This window comes from Vulpes lagopus, chromosome 24, assembly GCF_018345385.1.
Source record: "Vulpes lagopus strain Blue_001 chromosome 24, ASM1834538v1, whole genome shotgun sequence".
NCBI lineage: Eukaryota > Metazoa > Chordata > Mammalia > Carnivora > Canidae > Vulpes > Vulpes lagopus.
Genome location: NC_054847.1, coordinates 40,833,533 through 40,849,732, shown reverse-complemented (window position 1 = coordinate 40,849,732; position 16,200 = coordinate 40,833,533). Strand labels below are relative to the sequence as shown.

General features: G+C 40.9%; 1 pseudogene; it reads right to left on the bottom strand.

Moving 5' to 3' along the window:
- Positions 1–4,259: 4,259 nt before the first annotated feature.
- LOC121481886 lies at positions 4,260–14,292 on the bottom strand (annotated as a pseudogene).
- Between the last annotated feature and the right edge of the window lie 1,908 nt (positions 14,293–16,200).

The following is a 16,200-nucleotide window of genomic DNA, read 5'->3' as shown; positions in this document are numbered from 1 at the left end:
GAAGGAATTAATGATTACCTTCATGTGGACTATGATGTCTTCTAATCTTTTCTCGATGATAAATGAACAGCCTTAACTTGTGGCTCAAGATTATTAAACTAAATTTGCAAAGCAAGACACAGCTATCAGATGTAATCTCCATAATGAATTCGTCAACCAGCCTTCTTGTGTGGCTTGCAAATGCCACTACCATTAGCCAAAGTTTATTGAGCCTCCGTAATGTGCTTTCTACCATCCAAAGTAAGATGACTGAGTTGGGAGAGCTCTCTAGACATCTAGAATGTCTAAAAAGGCCATTGGTAACTAGCCATAGAAGAGATCTATGGGAATTGCTAAGGAAGCAATGGTGGGGTGCCCTTTTTCTCTCAATATATCTGAAGACACTCATTTACCTGAATAGGATTTCACAGCATTGTTTGTATAAATCAGTATTAACTTATAGGTTATATTTTTTAAAAAGCCTTGTTCAGTATCTTTTATCAATCTAGTCTATGGAAAACATTTGCCTCATGTGTCTTATTATGCATCTATCTAATTTTATTATATATATGTTACATGATATGTGAATATATAAATTAATATATATAATTATTTTATATATACATATCTCTAAACATACATAAAACTAAATTGTGGACATCAGGCCCTAATCCTAAAAGATGAAAAGATTATTTCCTAGGAACAAGGGCATTCATTTAAGTAATTGTGGTACAATTATTAAAATCAAAAATAGAATCTTGTGCTCGCTTTGGCAGCACATATACTAAAAAAAAAATAGAATCTTGAACCATGCCATTATCTTGCTATGGATCTTACCCAAATTCCACCAATTGTCTCAGAAATCCTCCTCTATAACAATTTTTATTTCTTGGATAGAATATAATCCAGGGTCACTCAACACATGTGGCTTTTATGTCCCCTTAGTTTTCCTTTTTTTTTTTTTTTTAAAGGTTTTAAGTAATGTCTTCATCCAACATGGGGTTCAAACTTATGACCCTGAGATCAAGACTCGCACACTCTACTGACTGAGCCAGCCAGGCGCCCCTCCTCTTAGTTTCCCTTAAAATGGAACCATTCCTTAGCTTTTGTCTTTCATGATATTGGCATTGTTGAAAAATATAGTTATTCTGTAGAATGTCCCCCAGTTGGTGTTTGTCTAGTGTTTCTTCATGATTAAGTTAGGTTATGAAAACTAAAACAGATATGGTATAATGGATGCTGTGTTCTTCTTGGTCCTTTTGATTTTCGTCTTTCTGTGCATGTAGTGTCCGTTTACATTGTAATTTTATTTATTTTTATTTTTTCTAAAGATTCTATCTTCAAGTAGTCTCTACACCCAAGGTGGGGCTACAGCCCCCAGATCAAGAGTTGCATACTGTACCACCTGAGCCAGCCAGGTGCCCCTGCATTGTAGTTTTATTTGACGTTTCTCTCATGACTAATGAGGCTGAACACATTTTCACATTTCTTAGCTATTTGGATATCCCCTCTTTTGCCCATTTCCCCCTTTATTGTCTTTTTCCTATGGAACTGTACCCGTGTTCTGCATGTATTCCAACTACAAGCTCTCCTCGGTATATGTCACGAATATTTCCTGCCATTTTGTGGCTGGCTTTTCGTGCTCAAGGAAATTTATTAATTTTCTCACTCTGCCTTGCCCCCTGCCCCTGCTCTCTCTCAAATAAATAATAAAATCTTTTTTTAAAAAATAGCTGTTAAGGATGCCTGGGTGATTCAGCGGTTGAGCGTTTGCCTTTAGGTCAGGTCATGACCCTGGAAGTCTCTGGATTGGGTCCCACATCGGGCTCTCTGCTTGGAGCCTGCTTCTCCCTCTGCCTGTGTCTCTGCCTCACTCTCTCTGTTTCTGATGAATAAATAAATAAAATCTTTTTAAAAAAAGAGCTATTTGTAATAACAATAACCAGTAAAACCCTTTCATGCGTCTGTCTCACTCCTTACAAAATTTGCAAAAATAGATCTTTTAAATCATCAGGATTGCATATAACCTTGGCCTTTTTTTAAAAAATGAAAATTACTTTAAAATTATTTATTTTTGTTACAATAAAAAATTCTTATCTCCCCCTCCCCCCAAAATAAAACATTGTGCCTTGCTTTAAAAAGTCTTTCCCTACTGTCTGTATTATCCTCTACAAAGACTGTTGTTTTGCCTTGCACAATCTATGATCAGCCTGTACTAACTTTTGCATATGATGTGAGGTAAGGTCAAGTTTCATTTTCTGTATATGAAGATCCAATTGCCCAGTACTGTTTATTGGAAAGACCTTCCCCTCCTGCTCTGAAGTGTCATCCTTGTCATAAATCCATTGTCCATATTGCATGGTCTGTTCTTGGAGTCTCCATCCAGTCTCTTCCATTAGTCTTTATCCATTGTTAACACCAGCACTATCCTACCTCATTACTGTAGTTTTATAATAAGTTTTGATATTTCGTAAAGCATGCTCTCCCACCTTATTTTTGAATAATATTTTGTCTATTATTTTTTATTTTATTTTTAACTAACCTCTACACCCAACATGGGGCTTGAATTTATGACCCCCAGATCAAGAGTCACATGCTCCTCCTACTAAGCCAGCTAGTGCCCCCTACCTTGTCTATTCTTAGACCTTTGCATTTGATAAGATATTTAGAATTAGTTCGTTAAATTCTATCTCATGTTCTTCCCTCCCCTCTCCTTGTCATGGATGTCAGAGCCACACTGAGGCCTGTGGCTTTCTCTGCCCTGTCCTGCTCCCTCTTGGTCTTTCACAAGTATCACCTCCAACAAATATGCTGCATTTCCAGAGCCATCTTGGCATCTCTTCTTGGAGATTAGTCAACACTTTATTCTCAAAACCAAAAGAAAAAATTTTAACATTTAACTATTTTTTAAAGGAAATTTCTTTTTTTTTTATGATTTTATTTGTTTATTCATGAGAGACACAGAGAGAAAGAGAGGCAGAGACACAGGCAGAGGGAGAAACAGGCTCCATGCAGGAAGCCCTATGTGGAACTCGATCTCGGGTCCCTAGGATCAAGCCCTGGGCTGAAGGCAGCGCGAAACTGCTGATCCACCCAGGCTACCCAACATTTAACTATTAATTATGGTGTTTCCTATAAACTTTTTTGTGGATGCTCAAAATGAGATGAAGTAATCTCACTCCCTGGATTGATAAAAACATTCTTTTAACCATAAATGGATGCTGACCTTAATCAAAAGTTTTCCTGCCCCTGCTGAGGTGATTATGCATTTTTTTCCTCCTGTTAAGTTAATATAGAGAATTATAATGGTTGATTTATGACTGTTAAATACATCTTGTTTTCCTAAGGGAAAAAAGCAACTTGATCATGATGTATATTGACCTTTTGCATTTTGCTAGAATCTGTAAATATTTTGTATAGGATTTTTACATCTAATGTTCATGAGGGAATTAGCCTGCAATTATCCTTTCTCACAGTGTATTGTCAAATGTTAATATCAAAAATGAGGTGGGAAGTGTCCTCTCCCCCAGCATAAGTAACTTACTGTAAACATTCTAATGTTGCATTAGTGGGCTTGAGAGTTCACTCAGGAGCACTCTGCATGGAAAGTCAGGAGGTAGAGAGTGTAATGAAAATGTAGAGTGTGAAGACAGCTTGCTGAAGAGCAGACTTTATGCCATAGTCCTGATCAGCTAAGCTATGCTGGGAAGGAGAGAACTAGGCAAGGTCAAGAATCCTCAGTTCTCCATTAGCCTGCCTACTCAAGGTTTCTGGCCCTTCATCTGCTTCTTAATTTGTGGTCATATTGGGAAGAGGGAGCGTGAGAAGGCAAGAAGCTCTCTAGGGGCACATGGATGGCTTAGTTGATTGAACATCCAAGGTTATGATTTTGGCTCAGGTCATGATCTCAGGGTCCTGGGATCAAGCCCTACACATTGGGCTCCATGCTCAGTGCGGAATCTACTGACGATCTCTCTCTCCCTCTGCTCTCCCCCCCTCACATGTATACTTTCTCTCTCTAAATAAAATAAAATAAATCTTTATGAGAAGAAGAAGAAGAAGAAGAAGAAGAAGAAGAAGAAGAAGAAGAAGAAAGAAGAAGAAGAAGAAGAAGAAGAAGAAGAAGAAGAAGAAGAAGAAGAAAGAAGAAAGAAGAAAGAAGAAAGAAGAAAGAAGAAGAAGAAGAAAGAGGAGGAGGAGGAGGAGGAGGAGGAGGAGGAAGAGGAGGTCTCTAGCTGCCAGGCTTGTGGATGCTACCAGCTGAGCTTTAGGTCCCCAGTCTAGTCTTTGGCTGGGAAGACCTCGAAGAACTTGGGCCTTCGTTGTAGTGTCTTCAGACTGGTTGAGATGAGGGATGAGGCCTTGTCCTTGGGCTGCCCTCCCTCTGTGGCATCCAGGAGTTGCTTGATGTAACAGGAGGTGCCAAGAAACATGGTTTATATGCCAAAAAGAGGCCAACAAAGAACTTCCTTCATGATAAATCTTATCCCGTAGCAGTGTACATCCTAGGAAATGGAGTATGTGCCATCATAAGTTGCCTTCACTGTCAAACAACCAATGAAGTCCAGTAGACTCACCTTGACCAAGCCAAAGGTTCTGCGGGCCACCTTGATCTTCTTGGCAGACTTAAGCGTCCCTTAAGGACTTCTCCTAGGCTTTCAATGTTCTCCCCCAATAGGTAGGACCCCACCTGATGGACACTGCCATTTCTGCTCCTTCTGGAGGACCATGAACATTGTCTTGTCCATCAGGGTTTGGAAATACTCCTCTGTCTTTACGGTTCATGCCGTCTTCCTCCAGCAGGAAGAAGACTATGTCATGATGCCCTTCTGTGCACTCTGGTAGGCAGTGCTTACCCTGCAGAGCTGAGCCTCAGAGCCCCAGACTGGGCTCCAGCAGTGGCTACAGGGTCACCACCAAGGTGCTCACTTCCACACACCTGGAGAGGGACTTATGGTAGTAAAAGTTGAGGAACTTCATGGCGTATTCCATCCTCCTTCAGCTGGAGTGCCTTGTACCACGCCCCACAGCCTCCTAATGTCCTTATGGTTCTGCCTCTGGGAAATATTTTCTCCATCTTAATATCTGGGAGAGATTGTGTAAGCCTAGAGGAGGAGAGAAAAAAGAAAAAGAATGCATTAAGTAGGATTCCATTTACCAAAATTTCAAAAGCGGGCAAAAAGAAGCTACTCTCTGTAGTAAGGCATACACAGCTGGCAATGCAAGAAAATGTGCATCACACGTGTCAGAGTGGTGGCTATGCCTTTAAGGGAGTGAGGATTTATCGTCTAGCATGGACACGCAGAAACTTCTCCACTGTTATCTGTTATTGACCTGGGCGGTGGTTGTACAGAACATTGTTTTAAAATTCTTTTTTAAAAAAGATGTTATTTTTTTTATTTGACAGAATGAGAGACAGCACAAGCAGAGGGAGTGGCAGGCAGAGGGAGAGGGAGAAGGAGGCTCCCTGTAGTCTAGGGACCTCATCCCCACCCCGACTCAGGGCTCTATCCCAGGACCCTACGATCATGACCTGAGCTGAAGGCAGACGCTTAACTAACTGAGCCACCAGGTGCCCCTGCTTTAAAATTCTTTAAACCTGGGATAATAATTATTTTGTAAGCCATAGTCTTTAAATGATGACCTACAGACCAAATCCAGCCCTCTGCCTTTTTTATAATAAAATTTATTGGAATACAACCACATAAATTATGTGCTTTAGTGCTACAAACAGACTAGAGATGTTTTGACAAAGACTGTATGTCTTGCAAAGCCAGAAATATTTACTGTCTGGACCAGAAGAATTTATAAAACATGTGCATAGTTTCAATCAGAGGCTGTTTAATTTTTTTAATTTATTTTAATTTATTTTTATTTTTATTTTTTATTTATTTATTTATTTTTAAAATTTTTATTTACTTATGATAGTCACAGAGAGAGAGAGAGAGAGGCAGAGACACAGGCAGAGGGAGAAGCAGGCTCCATGCACCGGGAGCCCGATGTGGGATTCGATCCCGGGTCTCCAGGATCGCGCCCTGGGCCAAAGGCAGGCGCCAAACCGCTGCGCCACCCAGGGATCCCGATTTTAATTTATTTTTAAAGATTGTATTTATTTATTTGAGAGAGAGCATGAATGGGGAGGAGAGGCAGAGGGAGAAGCAGACTCCCCACTGAGCAGGGAGCCTGACATGGGGTTCAATCCCTGGATGTAACAGGAGGTACCAAGGGACACCTGAAATCAGGACCTGAGCTGAAGACAGATGCCTAATCGACTGTGCCACCAAGGCTCCGCAAGCAGAGGTTGTTTCAAACCTTACATATAAATTGAGTGCACTCTTCTGTATGGATGACATATTTCACATTTTTTTAAAAGCAGAAAAAGATGACAAATGAATGGGATTAGTTCCTAATATGGTTACTATTTACTCATTAGTTTATACAATCTTTGTTTGGAAGATGTCCTCTGAGAATCTGATTCAAGGATTATTTGGTGTCATTAACTAAAACTCATTATGCTAGTTCATGTAAAGGGAGCTTTACTGCTGACAAACAAGGCCCCAAGGAACCCAGCTGAACTTCAGGATTGGGAATACCAACTCCAGGCAGTTTCCCTCCGTCTCTCCTCCTCTCTCCTGGTCACCACCACATCCCTGGCCTCCCATCTTTGCACTGTCCCCAAGTGGTGATTTAACCCCACGTCTTGTTAGTCTTCTAGCTGGTCCTTCACAGATCATTTGTTCAGCCCCTATGTCCAAATCCAGAAGAGACAACCTTCCCGCCTCAACTCCAAATTCCTGGGACAAGTGCAATGTCTTCCAATTTAGGATACATTCACCAGGATCCAGTTCACAGGGGGTCTAGTTTATAGTAATGGGCAGGTAGGAGTGGTTTTTCTGGCCTGTGGGAACAGAAGCATTCCTAAGAAGGGATTGTGTCTTGGGGGAATGATTTCACACATCTAACAAAATAAGAGAGGAACAGGGATGGACATTGTACAGGGCTGGGGGTGGGGGCAATAAACAATAGGGGGTGAGTAATCGATATTGAAAGATATAAGATCCCTTTAAAATGTGTATAGGGATTAATTTGCATCCAGTATTAAAAGTATAAATACTTTAAAAAAAAGAAAGATTTTATTTATTTATTCATAAGAGAAGCAGAGAGAGAGGCAGAGACACAGGCAGAGGGAGAAGCAGGCTCCCCGTGGGGACTAGACCCCAGGACTCCAGGATCACGCCCTGAGCCAAAGGCTACTGCTGAGCCACTCAGTTGTCCCTATAAATACTTTTAAGCCCTTGAAATAGGCTAAATTTGGGAACAGGATAGAAGAGAATGATGAGATGTCAGCAAAACAAAAAACAAGCAAACAAAAAAACTCCACAAAACCCCCAAACAGAAACAGCTGAGAAGGAAAGGCAAAAGCTAACAATGCCATTGAAGAAATAGGATTTCTCTTTTTTATTTCTTTTTTTTTTTATTTGAATAGGATTGATTTGCAAACGAGCACAGGAGAGTGTACACACTAACATGATTCTTACACCAAAATAGTAGTCCTAGGAGGTGAGCATTTATGATTAACATGCTGGAAACCAGAATTATTGAACTCTTACTGCAGTTCGTGCCCCAGGCCCTTTACACATGCAAAGCAGAAGTTGGTGGTGACTCTACCTCCTACTTAAAGATGCAAATGAAATTCCCCAGCAGTGGGGTGGGTGTGGTGTACTTTCCCCAACCTCCTCTAGCTGAGATCCTGCAGCAGGGCATAATGGGTGCCTTTGATGGCTCTCCCAGGACTCCTCAGGGGAGAACAGAAGTAACCTTACAGTAAATCGGGGGTTAGAACATATTTTGTAGGCAATGGACTAGGTTTCCATTATCCTCTATTAGATATCTGTGGCAGTGGACATCACTTTGGATAAAGTTTAAAATACAGGATACATGCCCAGAAGTAGAATGCCTCCTTAAAATGTCTGGATATTTCTAAAGGCTTTGGATATATATTTATACATATAGCCAAATTCGTTCCAAAAGCTTGTAGCAAGTCATACTGTCTTTGGTGGTGCAGAGGGCTCCTGGCTTCTCAGCATCCTTGTTGGTACCGGAGATGAATTTCTGTAAGCCGACAAGTAGAAAATACTACCTCGTTTTAATTTGTGTTGAATTACTTTTGGTGACAGATCTAGGTAGGTAGGTAGATAAAGTTCTAAACTTTAAAAGGTGAAAATTTTCCACAACTGAGAGCAGTTGAAAGAATATGCCACAGAGTCCACCTACCCCAAAAAAGCCCCAAAGGAGAGTTTCAACGGTGCTGTGAGCAAAAATAGTGTTGCTGGAATAACAATGTTCATGGACCATTTATTTAGATAAATGACTTTTCATGTTTATGTTTTAGGAAAGGAAGAGAGCATATTTTCAATTGGATTAAAGTGAGTCCTAAATAAGCTAATATGTGCAAAAAGTGGCCCATATAGGAGACCAGAATGGTAATATGAGCTTTTAAAAAGTCACATAACTTTATGTATTTATTTTTATTTTTTATTTTAAATAATCACACCCAGAGTGGGGCTCAAACTCACAACCCTGAGATCAAGAGTTGTGCACTCCACTGACCGAGCCCCACCAGGCCCCCCAAAAGTCACACCATGGTAAAGACACACTTCAAGTATATCCTGTATTAGCAAATATGGAAAATATAATAAAGGTTAAGTTGAGGAAGTAGAAGTTATGAAAAATACTCATAACCCTCCAACCCCCTGAGGCCAAGCAAGTTTTCTACCATCATGAGAAGCAAACAATCTGTATGTGTTCTAACTGGATCTACCGTGAGATGTTTACAAAGGTAACCATGTTCGTTCAAACCAGTTGACCCACTTAGTGCATGCATATAATTTCTAGACACTGCTAGCAAAAACCTAGGAAGTCATAGTACAGTCCACGACTGTTATACTGAAAATGCCGTAAACACTATGTTTAAAAGAACAGAACAGGGCACTGACTGGCAGGAGAGATTTCTAAGTAGATACACTTACCAAAGCAAATTAGTATTAGATGCAAAATAAAGAGTTCTATAAATATATACCCGAGGGAATTCCAAATTAAAAAATTGTTTCATACCCAAGTGTAGTTTTTATGTATTTTTTATTTTAAAAAATATTTTGTTTATTTATTTGAGGGAGAAGAGAGAAAGAGCACTTGTGTACCGATAGAGGGAGGGGCAGAAGGAGAAGCGGGGAGCTAGAGGTGATGATGCTGGGCCTTGATCCCAGGACCCAGAGATCATGACCTGAGCCGAAGGCAGCCGCTGAACTGACTGAGCCACCCAAGTGTCCCCTAAGTACAATTTTTAAAAAACTTTTTATTTTGAAATAATCATAGATTCACGAGAGGTTGTAGGAAAAAAAACAAAAACAAACAGAGAGGTTCAGAGAACTTTGTCCAGCCTCTTCCAGTGGTAACATCTAGAGTATGGTATCAAAACCAGGAAACTGCACATATGATCCACAGAGCTTATTCAGAGGTCACCAATTTTATAAGCACTCCTCTGTGTGTGTAGGTCTATGCAATTTTATCGCAGGTGTAGCTTCATGTAACTACCACCATACAATTAAGATACAGACTTGGGGCGCCTGGGTGGCCCAGTCTGTTAAGCATTTGCCTTCTGTTCAGGTCATGATCCCAGGGTCCTGGAATAGAGCCCCAGCTGGGGGTGGGGAGGCCTGCTTCTCCCTCACCCTCTGCCTCTGCTCCCTCTGCTAGTGCTCTCTTTCTCTGTCAAAAAAATAAATAAATTTTGGCAGCCCCTAAATTTGGCTCAGCCAAATTGGCTCAGCAGTTTAGCACCTGTCTTCAGCCCAGGGCCTGATTCTGGAGACCCAGGATCGAGTCCCACATCGTCCCTCTGCCTGTGTCTCTGCCTCTCTCTCTCTCTCTCTTTGTCCTCCATGAATAAATAAATAAAATCTTTTTAAAAAATAAATAAAATTTTTAAAAATCTTAAAAAAAAAATAAGACACAGACCTGTTCCATCACCACACAGCTGTCTCATGTTTCCCTTTTATATCCTCCCAACTCCCAGCCTTAACCCCTGGCAACCACTAGTCTGTTCTTATCTATAATTTTGTTATTTCTAGAATGTTCTATAAATGAAATCATACAATATGTAACCTCTGAGCTTGGCTTTCTTTCATTCAGACTGACTCCCTAGGCCCCCGCTGCTGTGTGCATCAACAGTTGGTGCCTGGCTATTGCTGAGCTCTCTACCACCACATGGAGGCAGGGGAGTTTGTTTTACCCATTGAAGGACATCTGGGCTGTTTCCAGTTTGCGGCTACCATGAATAAAGCCGCGACAAACACTTGAGTACAGGCTTTGCGTGAACTTATTTCTTGGGATAAATGGCAAAGAGCACAATTGCTGGGACATACAGGAAGGGCGTGTTTAGTTCCTTAAGAAACTGAGAAATTGGACACCTGGTGGCTCAGTCAGTTGAGCATCTGCCTTCAGCTCAGGTCCTGATCCCAGGGTCCTGGGAACGAGCCCCAAATAAATAGATAACATCTTTAAAAAGAAGAAGAAGAAAGAAAGACAAATTATTTTCCAGAGTAGCTGGCCCATTTTGCATTCCTATCCAGTGACTCTATATCCTTGCCAGCATTTCATGTTATCAGTATGTTTTATTTTAGTGATTCTGCTTAAGTTTGTCAGGATATCTCATTGTGGTTTTAATTTGTATTCCCATAAAAGCTCATAATATTGAACATCTTTTTGTGTGCGTTGTCATTTGTATATGCTTTGCAGGGAAATGTCTGTTTATTTTCTAATTGGATTGTTTGGGTTTTTAAAAAATTCATCATTTGTATATGCTTTTCAGTAAAATATCTGTTTATCTCCTAACTGGATTTTTCGGTTTCTTGAGAACTTCTTATACTAGATGTAAGTCCTTTGTTAGATACGTGGTTTGCAAGCATTTTCCTCCAATCCATAGCTTGCCTTCTTCCTCTCTTCCACAAAACAAATCTTTTTAATTTTGATGAGGTCTAATTTATCAATTTTTTCCCTTTTATGGATTGTATTTTCAGTGTCAAGTCTAAAAACTCATCATCTAATCTTAGATTCCATAAATCTCCTCCTATTTTTCTCCTAATAGTTTTTAGATTTACATGGTACATTTATTTTTTTTTAATTTTTTAAAGATTTTATTTATTTATTCATGAGAGACACAGAGAGAGAGGCAGAGACACAGGCAGAGGGAGAAGCAGGCTCCATGCAAGGGGCCCGACGCAGGACTCAATCCCAGGTCTCCAGAATCACGCCCTGAGCTGAAGGTAGACGTACAACCACTGAGCCACACAGGCGTCCCTACATGGTACATTTAAATTTAAATTCAAACCCTCTAGCACCATACACCAAGCACACCACTGTCCAAGCAGCCACCTCTCCAGCCATACACCCTCCTTCCCTGGTATTGAAATATTGCCATCTGTGAAACAGATGAAGGGACAGGTGTGCTAGGGGTTGCTGGCTCGTGAGGCAGGTAACTGACTATTTGCTTAAGGATCTAAAAGTAGCTTCAGAGGAATAGTCATTATTTTGATATTTTAAACAGGAGAGTCTGCCCAAGGTTCTCTGATAGAGTTATTGGTTTTGAACTTGCTCTTTTTACAATAGGAAACAAGGACACTCATTATTGGAGATCTTGCAAAATAAGAGAATGGTAGATGGGCCACCCACTCCCCATAATCAACCAAAATAAACCAAATTTCAACCCCAAAGGAGAGGTTGAATGCCTTTGCCCATGTGGCTTGGGAACTCCACCTATTTTGAAAACACTGGAATTATGAGAGAGTAGCAGGACTGATCTTCTTGCCAAAAGTTGCATCAAAACTAGTATTTAAAAAATTAGAATGACTTGAGGACAGGCAAAGGGAAAAGTATAATTTTTGACTGAAATGTTCTTGAGAACGAAAGAACCGGCAGATTCCAGGAGATGGTCCTCTGACAGTTTAGTTGTTGCAAGAAGACATCCCCACTTTCCCACCTACTTCAACCCCCCCCCCCCCCCACAGAGTTGGGCCTGGTGACACCACACGGCAACAGGCTTGAGCACAAGTGCAAACAGCTGCACCAGGCTGCTGTGGCTGGTGGACCTTCCCCGGAGACAAAGGTCAACCTCCACCCTCCTGGGCAGGGGCAGGGTCTTACGTCCATCCGTGGGCTGCCTAGGAGTGAGGTGACAAAAACAGACAAGTGGAGATTTCTAGAAGAATTTCATTCTGAGACAACTTTGTATAATCTTGAGAGTGAAAGATTAACCCGGTAGCGTTATGAAAGCAATCACCTTCATTTATTCATGTGGGCATTTGCTGATTCATTCATTTATTCAGTAGGTGCATCCTTGTTCCATTGCTGTTCTGGGCACTGGGTTTACAGTGATGAGCCAGGCAGAGGAGAGGCCCCAGGCCACAAACGGCCATCTAGAGCAGAACTGACTAGCAGAAATATAATGTGAGCCAGAAATGTGAGACACATGGAATTTTATTTTATTTTATTTTATTTTATTTTATTTTATTTTATTTTATTATTTTATTTTATTTTATTTTATTTTATTTTTGACACATGGAATTTTAAATTCCCTTCTAGCCACATTTTAAAAAGTATTAAAGAAAGAAGAAAAAAAATAAAAATAAATAAAAAAAGAAAGGGGCAGCCCCGGTGGCGCAGGAGTTTAGCACCGCTTGCAGCTTGGGGTGTGATCCTGGAGACCTGGGATCGAGTCCCACATCGGGCTCCTGGCATGGAGACTGCTTCTCCCTCTGCCTCTCTGCCTGCCCCCCTCTCTCTCTCTGCCTCTGAATAAATTTAAAAAAAAAAAGAAAGAAAGAAAGAAAGAAGAAACTGATTATAATTATATATTTTGTTTGACCCAATATATCCAAGAGTTTGTCAATGTAAAAATTCCTGATAAGATATCTTACTTGCCTTTTCTTAAACTAAGTTTTCAATATCTGGCATCTATCTCAAGGTTTCAAGGCAGGTTTCAAGTGTTTGGTAACCACACATGGTTTGTGGCTACAGTTCCAGATGCCACAATTTACACCGTGTACAAAGAAACTTATTTTATTTTTAAAAGACATGTTTATGTGCATATCCACAGGAGACTACATTGTAGTATATATTCATACACATACTAAATAGCAGCGAAAAAGTTAATGAACTAGAGCTTCACATATCAAGCTGATGGACCTCTCAATGCTGAATAGAAAGAACAGTTGCTGTAGGATGCTTATCCTATTCTATTCACATTCAGAATATATAAAATTAAATAATACATTTAGAAATACATGCATACTTTTTTAGAAGATTTTATTTATTTGTTTACTCATGTGAGACACACAGAGAGAGAAGCAGAGACACAGGCAGAGGGAGCAGCAGGCTTGATGTGGGACTTGATCCCAGGACCCCAGGATCACGACCTAGCCAAAGGCAGATGCTCAACCACTGAGCCACCCAGGTGCCCCCATGCATACGTATTAAAAATATAATATAAAGAAATGCCTGGGAATGATACATCCCAAATTAAGGGTAAGCTAAATTCAGAGAGAAAGAAATGGGAGTGGTGGCAATATGTTATTACTTCAGCTCGGGGTGGGTACATGCATGTTTTCTGTAGCACCTTTTACCCCTTTACAAATGTCTTAAATGTCTCATAGTAAATTCCTTAGAAATATGGAAAAACATCTTGCTATTATTATCTTTTAATTTGAGAGCGCGTGTGAGAGAGAGCACAAGCAGGGAGGAGGGGCAAAGGGAGAGGGAGAAACAGGCTCCCCACTGAGCAGGGACCCCCCCCATGTGGAGTTCCATCCCAGGACCTTGAGATCATGACCGGGGCCAAAGGCAGATGCTTAGCCAAGTGAGTCACCCAGGTGCCACAAAAATCACCATATCTTAATACTACTATTACTATTGTTATTTTGGTAATAGCTTATAAAGCTAAGTGAGCCTAAGGACTCTGCTTCAGGAGGAAAACCTCAAGAAATAAAAGAGGGGTGGAGATAGGATTCCTGTACATAAAAAAGTCAAGTCTTTATGTCCCCAAAGTGCTTAAGGGCTAGACATGAACCTGCAGCTCTTTCTACCCATCCGCTTGGTACAATCCTTCTGCTGTTAGGAGAGCATAGGATAGAGGGGGTAGGAAAGCAGTACGTGCTGTTCCCCACTCCTGACAGCAGACCCCCGAGGAGAAGAGAGGCTTTGGAAGGCGGGGCTTGAAACCACCTTGTCAAAAACCACGTCTGATGACTCAGCCTCCATAGTCGCCTGGCGGTGCCACGTGGAATGTGAACTCCAACCAGATAAGCTCTTGGTCATTCACCTTCAACTCAGCCCTGGAGTGAAACTGTGCAGGATCACGTGCAGAAAAAAGCCCACTCGAAACACAAGGCTTATCTGCTTCATAAGATGGCCAACACTACAGACTTAAGGAATGCATGCTGAGATGAGAGAATTCGGGAACCCTTGAGCCGGTGAAAACACTGGCCATGCATCTATCCTTCCGGTAGAGACCAAAGGACAAGATTGCCAAACTGTAACTTGAGAGCAGAGGTCACTGACATGAGCTGGCCATTGGGACGTGGATCTGAGTCTTGACCAATTCACAGGAGACGAAATGAAAGTAAAGGCATTTGTCATTTGAGGAATTTTATTTCTCTGATGAATTATAGTTAGTTGCCACATTCTTACACACAGTCGACATGGTTTTTGAGCCAACCTATGAGGTTGACTCAAATTTGACTTTTGATCCTCTGTCCCTCATTCCCTCCCCTCCTTTCCCCTGTTCCTTTTTTCCTTTTGATGGTCCTTTGATGGTCTTTTTTTCCTTTTGATCTTTAATTGGGATACCAGGTCCACTGCTATAATAGACAGGGCTCCAAATAATATGGACTTAAGTAAGGTAGAGGTTTGTTTCTCTGACACCTGGAAGTCCAAGCTCGTATGGCAATCCCAGTAGTACTAGGGATCACTTTCCTACTTGGATTACTCTGTAATCTTCAACGTGTGGTTGTTAATCTTCTCATGACCCAACCTGGCTCCCCCTGACCCCGCTGACTAATCTGTACTCCATTCTGCAGGAAGAATGAAAGAGCAAGGTGCATCACCTGAAAGTCATGTCCATCTGTAGATAGACCAATGGCCCTCAAGAATATTCATGTTCCATTCCCCAGAATCTGTGTAACAGCACAGAGGACTTTGCAGATGTGATTAAGTTGAGGATCTTGGTGTGAGAGTACGATTTCTTAACTTGAATTTACTGATGGTGAGATAAGCTCACTGGACTATTTCTGTCAAGGAAAGACACACTTTTTCCCAAAGCGGTGGCAGTAGGAAACCAAATGATGAAAACAGAAGTTACTTCAAAGAAAGGAGAACTGGAATAGTAATACTAATTTGGCTCAGATATGCTTGTTGGTCTGTTGGTTTTGATTTTGTAGGCATCATTGATGGGAAAATGCTGAAACGATGATGTGTTATTTGTAGAAATGGACATTCTGATGAACCAATGGAACCACCCAAACAAGCAGCAGTTACATGCAAAACATGAACAGTTCAAAACCCTTTTAAGGAAAGAGTAACAGATTCAAAAGCTGTTGGAAGTAGCTGCACAGTATCTCACTTGAAAACACTGGTACTTTGCAGATGTCTTATGAAGTAGCACTTTGGCTTACTCAGATCAAAAACTACGATTGCTCGGGTGCCTGGCCGGCTCAGTTTGTGGAGCATCTGACTTTTGATTTTGGGGTCATGAGTTTGAGCCCCACACTTGGTGTAGAGACTACTTTTTAAAAAAATATTTATTTATTTTATTGGAGAGAGCCCGTGAGCCTGTGATTGGGGTGGGGGTGGGGGTGCAGAGGGATTGAAGCAGACTTGATCTCATGACCCTGAGATCAGGACCTGAGCTAAAACCAAGAGACAGAAGTTTAATCAACTGAGCCATCCAGGCGACCCTGTATAGAAGTTACTTTAAAATAAAATAAAATTTCAAAAACTACAATTGCTGAGATGCTAGCAAAAGACTGAATCAAAGAGGTTTGCTTGGAAATAGGTGAATGTGTGGCAAAGAAGATAGTTCAAGAGCCATTTTTCTAGGTTACCATAGCTCAATGTTTTCAGGAACTAATACTATAGACCAAGTAACTGAACAAGTAGAGCTCATATTTT